The sequence below is a fragment of the Ochlerotatus camptorhynchus genome, unplaced genomic scaffold (assembly GCF_037179485.1).
Source record: "Ochlerotatus camptorhynchus isolate MF236.1 unplaced genomic scaffold, CSIRO-AGI_Acam_v1.1 ptg000329l, whole genome shotgun sequence".
In the NCBI taxonomy this organism is placed as follows: domain Eukaryota; kingdom Metazoa; phylum Arthropoda; class Insecta; order Diptera; family Culicidae; genus Ochlerotatus; species Ochlerotatus camptorhynchus.
The window spans coordinates 2,625,686-2,634,694 of record NW_027040817.1 but is presented as its reverse complement, the minus strand read 5'-3'; positions in this window follow the sequence as shown (position 1 = coordinate 2,634,694).

The window sequence follows — 9,009 nt, the reverse complement described above, 5'->3', positions numbered from 1 at the left end:
GGACTTGTGCCTCGACATGTACACAGGTGGAGATTCCCAACTCGCTGCATTTCCTCAATCGAAAGGGGAACATATTCGGTAAAGAAAACAAGTTTATATGGAAATTACTATGGGAAATCCAAACTTTTGGTTCATTGTCTTCTTACCAGGATAACAGCTGTACAGAAGCGTAAATGTAAACGCAATAAGAGCTTGTTCCAACCGTCCCAAAAGCCATAAGTAGCTGACTAAGTTCGCCAGATTTGCTTGTATAGAAGTTGAGTAAAGGTTGCCTCATATCGTATAACGTTGAATGAAATGAAATGAAATGAAATGAGTGAAGCGTTTACATTGTGAAAATTGTTAGTTGGGCTAAGAGTTTTCTGACTTTCCTAACTATTAGAAACAAACATTTTGCTGTCAAAAGAAGCTTTAGCTTTAAAAAAAAATGTGCATTAGTAGGTCAAAAAAGAATCAAACTGCATCTCGCTCGTGAAAATCCATTCTTGATCCGAATTCAATCACAATGTGTGTTTCCTTTGTAAAGCGAAGGGGCCTCGGATGAATTCCTGCCCCAAGCGGAAGGATTGGAAGCAGCCAGTAAAACAACAAACAGAAGAAGAAAATCAACAATGGAATAAAGAAGAGGGCAGTACCAGTACTTACGCTGATGTAGTGACTGAGAGCTGCATCGCCAAACATCACACATAGCAAAGGGTTGTTTTTATTTCCTTTGGTTTGTTTTTTCCGTCGATCTTGTTTTCCGTGCGAGCACCAATGCTACCGACGTGCCAGGAAGGCAGTTCCCACACCTGGACCCTACCTATAGACCCATCAACTCATGAACCGGGGACCAACGGCTTTACTTCCCATCCGAAGGAAGGAGTGATCAGAGATGTTATGCCTCAGAACATCCCGGCGGCGCCGACTGGGATTGAACCCAGGCCTGCTGGGGTGAGAGGTAATCACGCTTACCACTACACCACCGGCGCCGTTGTAGCAAGTGGTTGAGGTATAGGAAGAAGAGGTGGTGAAGATAGATGTGTCGTCCTCGGATTCTGAGAAAAACAGTGGAGATGAAGCAAGCGTTTTCAAGTACAAAAATGATGCGTATTCTCTTCAAGTACAAGAATGATGCGTATAATTCTCTGACTTCCTTTAGAACGGCTTTTTAACATGTCTGAAAAAATCAACATTTCCTGAGATTTGGAAAGTCCCTTTTTTCGTGCCTATTTTCAAAGCCGCGGCTCAAAATCTGACATCCGAAATTACCGTGTATCTATCATAAACGACAAAATATATCAACAAGTTAAAAACCATATAACAAGTCAACAGCATGGCATCTTCAAGGGCCGCTCCACTGCTTCTAATTTTCTGGAGTTTGTTTCTTTTACACTGAATGCCATGGATAATGGTAACCACGTAGAAGCTCTTTACACTGACTTTAGTAAAGCATTTGACAGGATAAACATACCATTATTACTCTTCAAGCTGCAGAAAGTAGGAATGAGAGCCGGACCTTTGAACTGGTTCCAGTCCTACTTAATAAACCCGATCTGAAATAAATCTATTCTACACCTGGTGTAGCAAACGTCTACTCCAACTCAACGGAAGAAAATGTAACACAATAACATTTAGTAGAAAAATTGGAACTCCTTGCATACATATACATTTAGGAAAGGAAATTGTAGACAAATGCAAAATGGTAAAGGCGTAATTCTGGACACCAAACTTCCATTTGTAGAACATTATAATACTATCATAAGCAAATCAAATAGCATGCTGGCTTCATGAAGAGGTTCAGTTATAATTTTCAGGACCCATACACTATAAAATTACTGTACACTACATATTTAAGACCTATTCTGGAATAATGCCAAATAGTATGGAGCCCATACACTGCCATACACCAAGAACGCATTAAATCTGCCCAAAAGCAATTTCTTTTGCATGCTCTTCGACGACTAAATTGGACTGAAATTAATCTACCATCCTATGAAGCACGCTGCATGCTCATCAATCTACAAACCCTATAGGAACAGCGTGAATTTACAATGTATTTCTTTATCAATAACATTATTTCTCACCGCAAAGAATCTGCAGCAATACTGACACACTATGCAAAATTTTCTCAATGTTTTATACTATCAATAAATTACTATAAATTATTATTGAATATAAATGCTAAACATCGTTGAAGACACACACAACTAGGTTCTGTAACTATATGAAATAAAATCATTCTCCTTTAGACAAATTTATAAATTTTCTGTTGAAAAAAATCAAAAAGACAATCTCAAATTTCGAGCATTGATCAGTTATTAAAATCTGGTACTTTAAAAAGAGTTCTCGATCTCAGATATAAAAATATATATAATTATAAATGGAGAAATGGAAAAAAGTTGCAAAACCTGACGCTAGAGATCGTTTTAAAACTGGATCTTTGAAAGAGGCGGAAGTTTTACAGAACTTGGGTAAATTTAAAAGATCCCACACTAAAATGATGCCATGCTAAGAAATTTGAAGATTTTTAATGTTTGGAAAAAGTATACCATCAGATATATAAAGAATTATCTTTGAGAACTTGAATCTTGAGAGAAATTCCAAAATTGTGTAATATAGGAAATTGTTTTGATATAGGGGAAATGGATGTAATGTCGGCCTAAATGCGAAGCTTATTTTAAGCGGAATAAGCTTTTATTCAATTTTTAATGTTGGTTGAGAACCTTTTTATCTAGAAGGTCATAGTTAGCATAAGTTCACCGACTCCGACTCTTTAGTTCGATTAAATCTTTCCAACTCCAAACCCGACTCGATGCCCGAGCAAAGTCCAGCATCAAAATGACAGCAAATTGAAATCATGTTTTGATATCAACATCAAACTGAAACCATTATTTGATATCAGTTTGCACAATTGACCAATTGATACCAAATTTTGTTTTCATTTTGCTGTAGATTTTCGCTTCAGAAATATGTTGTTACGGGTTTGTTTTCATTGCCTTAGCATAACATCAAATTGAATACTTGTTTTGTTATCAACAGGAAAAATTGATATTAAATTGAGTTTTCAGTTTGCTCTCACTGATACCAGATATAGTTTTCAATGATGTCATAGGCTAACGGCGCCGGTGGTGTAGTGGTAAGCGTGATTACCTCTCACCCCAGCAGGCCTGGGTTCAATCCCAGTCGGCGCCGCCGGGATGTTCTGAGGCATAACATCTCTGATCACGCCTTCCTTCGGATGGGAAGTAAAGCCGTTGGTCCCCGGTTCATGAGTTGATGGGTCGATAGGTAGGGTCCAGGTGTGGGAGCTGCCTTCCTGGCACGTCGGTAGCATTGGTGCTCAGCACGGAAAACAAGATCGACGGAAAAAACAAACCAAAGGAAAAAAAAAAAAATGATGTCACAGGAAGATTTTTTTGCTCTCAATTTTGATATTTTAACCGTTAAAACGATCGAAATCACAACATTAAATTTAGATTTCAATTTGATCTCAGACTTTGCTCGGGTGACTCCCCGAGCAAAGTCCAGCATCAACATGACAGCAAATTGAAATCAAGTTTTGATATCAACATCAAACTGAAATCCTAATTTGATTTCAGTTTATGCAATTGATAAATTTCGTTTTCATTTTGCTGTACATTTGCTCTTCAAAAATATGTTGTTGCGGGTTTGTTTTCATTGCCTTAGCATAACATCAAATTGATTACTTGTTTTGTTATCAACAGGAAAAATTGATATCAAATTGAGTTTTCAGTTTGCTCTCACTGATAGCAGAAATAGTTTTCAATGTGATGTCACAGGAAGATTTTTTTGCTCTCAATTTTGATATTTTAACCGTTAAAACGACCACAACATCAAATTTAGATTTCAATTTGATTTCAGACTTTGCTCGGGTCCCCAGTATCAAAATGACAGCAATTTGGAATCAAATTTTGATATCAACATCAAGCATTTAAAAAATAAAACTAAAATATTTCCAGTGTTACGCTTATGAAGAGTGAACATTTAATTTTATACATTAGAGAAATCGTGTATTTTAAAGTTTTATGAAAACTTTAAATAAGTGAACTACCCTAGTGAAGCATCATGTATTAGATGCTAGTGATGGGAGCTGTGGAAAGTCAAAATAAATTCGATAAACTGCTCAACAAACCTTGGAAGAATTCCCCTTTACTGTGTAGATATGCAGATTGACTGCCCTGTCCGTGCAGGGATCTCCCTTAGCTCAGTCGGTAAAAGCGTAGCTACAAAGCAAGACCATGCTAGAGGTGGCTGGGTTTGATTCCCGGTCCGGTCTATGAATCTTTCGGATTAGAAAATTTCTTGACTTCTCTGGGCACAGAGTATATATGATTGTACTTTCCAAACAATTATACTAATGCAAAAATGGTATAGGCATTGAAAGCTATCAATTATAATAACTGTGAAAGTGCATCTTGAAAACTAAGCTGAGAGCACGCAATAAACTAATATGCGATAAGCAAGAAGCTTGAAATGCGAAGAAGAAGATGAAAAAACCGTGCATTTTTTGGTCAGAAGAGCGGAGCGACGAGCAAGCATCTAAAATGAGCTTCCAAAATAAGCTTTAAGAATCTTCTTTTAGAAGCTTATCATATACGCTTGCCCGGCGCTTTGCTCCTCTGATAAAAAAAACCAGGGGCAGGACTGTTGCCTGCCTGACCCATCATCTCAAGTAAAATCATGAGAGCAAAAACTTTGCAATGTCTGCTTCAGCAGTAATTCCATTACCAAAAATTGGATATCTGCCCTATAACAAAGCATCGCAACCAATTTACGGTAGGTTCAATCTGCAATCACGTGTGTACCAACTTGACCTCTAGTGGCCCGAAATGCAATCCATTCATCATAGTTTTATCGGCTAGCCAGCATCAATTCCCATAAGCTCGGTTTCATGTTCGGACTCCTACTGGCCAGCTTTGTTTTGATTCTCATTATCATCCAGTACAAATGTTTCTCCTGAAACTGAGATTCCTCATCGAGCCCTACCATGATGCTTGCCTGGATGGTCGGCCGGTATGGCATTGTCGAAAGTGTGAATTCTAACCCGCAACAGAGGGTTGCACGCTTTCTGATGATGCACTCGGCCCGGATCTGTTCGGATGAATCTTACATCCTGGACAGCCAAGAGGCTACACAAATGGATCGAAACCATTATCTGGATTAAAACACAAAACTCACTTACCCTGGAGGACGGAAAACCGACACAGACGGCTCCCACAAACCCACCTCTGAACTGTGGATGTTGTGCACTGTCAGTTCGATGCAAAATCGATTCTGACCTGATGCAACAGCACTAGATTTAGAGCAAAATCCCTACGCTGAATGCATCAAGTGCCTGGTTGTGTGCATATAAATCTGACAATCACATTTGGGATCCAGGGAATTGTGTCCAGACGGTTTGCACGTTGGGTTAGTTCTGCTGTTTTGCTTCCTAGGAAGAGAAAAAAAAGTGGAATGGTAGGCACAGGGAGTGGAGGAAAAATCGAAATTAATGTTTCAGAAAATCCAACTTTCATGCCATTTACACACGCCCAAGTGCCCGCTAGTTTCGATCCCTCCCGGGTGTCGTGTGTATTAGTATGTATGTCAGTACAAATTGCATTGGTTGATCGTTTGGTTCGGTGGTGGTGGTAAGCATTGGCATGGCAGAATATACGGCTTAAAGAGTGCGAGGGATGGGAGGATGGAATGCACAGACTGAAAAGTGAAACAGTGAAGGATATCCGAGTGGCACTTTAATCGTTGGAATGATTATGGGGCAAATGGTGTGAAAGAATGCCTTGGAATGCACTTTAGCTGATGCCTACACAATCAGCTGTTGGAGGTATTATGACAAAAATGGTGGAATGTTGATGAAAACAATATCCTAAGGAATAATGATGGACGAAAAGATGTAGAAAAATAAAATGCCACCGTATAAATTTAAACTGTGTCGCCTTAAAGGTTTTCTGATTTTTTGACCTCACTCACTCACTTATATAGCCTGCTCGCCCCTAGGCCAATGTCAAAAATTTACATCCTAACGGGTGCTTGCTTTTGCCTTGACCTTGGACCCAGGTCCTGTGTCTGCTTCTGCTGCGATGCCCTGCTGGGTTCCAATCCAGCTCTTGCTAGCAGATTTCGCTTCCGCCCCTTCGTAGTGTGTGGCCGACCCACCTCCATTTACGTTCTCTATTTTCTATTGATATCGGCTTCTGATGACATTGACGATGGAGCTCAGAATTCTAGAGCCAGTTGTGAGGCCACCAGGCACAAATCATGTACTATATACCGCAGGCATCCGTTGATGAAGACCTGCAGTCTTTGAATGCTCTCCGCTGGCATGTACAACGAATTGTTATTATTATTAATATTTATCAACATTTACCAGCCTTCTTGATTCGTGCACCTATGCCTCTGTCCGCATTGACATCCAACAATTTGGTCTTGTTGACGTTGATGGTGAGATCCACTACAGAAGAGCGATCAGCTAGGTCGTTAAGCTTACTCTGCATATCAGAACGCCGTTGTGCTAATAAAGTAACATCATAAGCCAAATTGAGGTCGTCGAGATATTCCACAGTGACAGGTGGTTCGGACGGTTCGGTACACGGTCAATTGCATCTCGGACTGAATGTCTCCTTAATAAAGTAACCTATCTTTGCTAATTATGTTCAAAAATTTACCTAGACAACAAAACAGTAAAAACGACTAGCGAAATCAGTAACTTATTTGCTGAGTTTTTTCAGAATATTTACACACGTCATGATGACCAAGCCCGGAATTACCATTATTTCTCATACATTACTGAGCCAATGAGAGATATTGTAGTTAGTAATGTTTCCTTCAACGAAATCTTACATTCTCTAAATACTTTGGATGAATCAAAGGGTGCAGGACCAGATGGATTGCCACCAGTATTCTTGAACCAGATGGATTGACCAGTAGATAGCAAATCCATTGTTTTGACTATTCAACTCTTCTCTCGAATCCTGTTTTCTTCCGTAATTTTGGAAGGATTCCGATTTTCAAAAGTGGAAAAAATCTGGCGTAAAAAATAAGTTGGAGTTGCTATACTGTCCTGCATTCGTAAACTCTTTGAATCTATAATAAATCAAAATGTTTTCGCACAAGTCAAGCATTTAATAACAGGCAAACAGCATGGTTTTGTTAAAGGACGTTCATCGACTGCTAATCTGTTGAATTTTGTAACATTTTCTATTAACGCAATGGATAAGGGACATTATGTTGAAGCACTATATACTGACTTCAGTAAAGCGTTTGATGGAGTTGATATCTCTCTTTTGCTAATCAAATTATCTAAGTTAGGTTTTAGTCAATAATTATTAAAGTGGATTCAGTCATACTTGGCCGGTAGGACACAAAGAGTAAGATTTGAAGTAGACCCAACAAACAATTTGAGTTGAGCAACAGATGCATAAGCCATTTTTTAGCTGATCATGCATATTTTTGCCTGAATAAGCTCTTATTCAACATTCAATGTTTGTTGGGGATTTATCGTCAGTACTAATGTCGTATGCTTATAAAGCTTCGGTCATAGTTTCTTGAAGTTTATGAGCGGTCTTCCTATAATTGCTTTTATCGCTGAGAATTGTAAACATATTGAGAATAAGTCCTGAACAGTGTGGAGTACAGAAATAACAGTACACTTCCGATTTAAAAGAAAAATTATCAAATTGACAAAGTAATAGCACAGAGAAAAAGGATGTACAGGAACCTCCTGAATAGTGTAGGGTGGTGCCGTCCACAAAGACTGTCATCCAACAAATTGAGTTGATTTTCTGTAGGTATAAGTTTGTGGTTGCCCCTAATTCAAAAAGTCAGGTCAATTGGAAGGACAGCCGAGAAACTGAGTTGGGGGACGGCACCACGCACCGTATTTTTGGAGGATTTCTGCATACAAAATTGGGAGCAGACGAAATCGGAAAAGTACTGCATATAATTCTTTTCTATAATTTAAACTTACCAAGACTACGGCAGAGCACCTCTCCGTCGATATTGAATTGAGCAATTATTCCGAAAGAATGATGGCTGCGACGAAACGCGCTGTCCACCTTCAAGCTTACCATTCGGTTTTTTAATTGCTCAGCAATAAGTCTTCTGCCGATTTCCACCCTGTTCCATTAGTTTAGCCCGCTTCTTGAGGTTGATATTCAAACCGACCGATTTCCAAAGGGGCTGAATTAGTGTTTGAAAGCCAGTCCACTCCGAATAGCTAAGAGATAGCGCGTTCACCGTGGCTAGCTGTAGAGTCCCTTCCAAAATGGTTCTCCGGTCGGTTTTAACAAGAACCGTATTCGTCCTTTTCAATTTTTTAGGAGGTGTTCATCGACAGCGGTCTCACTCTTAATTTTGGAAACGGAGCGTGGAATTTTCAGCAGTTCCAGTTTATCCGCATGATGTGTCCTTACATGACGAATAAAATTACCATGCACAAGCTTACCATACTGTACATAAGTGCATTGTTGACTAACTATGTACTTGTTTTTTCCGTCGGACATTTGAATTCCCTTCAAAATTTTATCTGTGTATTGTTATTTTGCTTAACGACGTCTTCAGGATATCATCCAATCCAATTTTGGAATAGTTCTATCATTTAGGTTATCGTTCGGGTATGGTAGTTTTTATTAGGGTTTGAACGTCAACTTCCCACGAAGTTTTGCACACATGTAAACTAAATACACCATCTGGCGGAGAAAACTTTCACTACCAGATGCTACTGTTGGTTTTCGATTTGCATTAATGAAAACTAATCCGAAATAAATCCTCGAATAAATCGTCATCTAATTATTTTTAACATTTAGTTATTAGGCTCGTTTCACATGTTGCTCTAGGATTGTTCACGTGATATTCAACACAGGGTGACAGTTTGACAGTACAGCCTCAACTTTTGATGGCATAAAGAATGTTTCTTTTGTTTAATACGGTTAATTTTGTTATTGTTTTACATCAGTTTATTATACAATGCATTTTTTAAGTAATGCTTATTCATTGGCAAGATTAGGT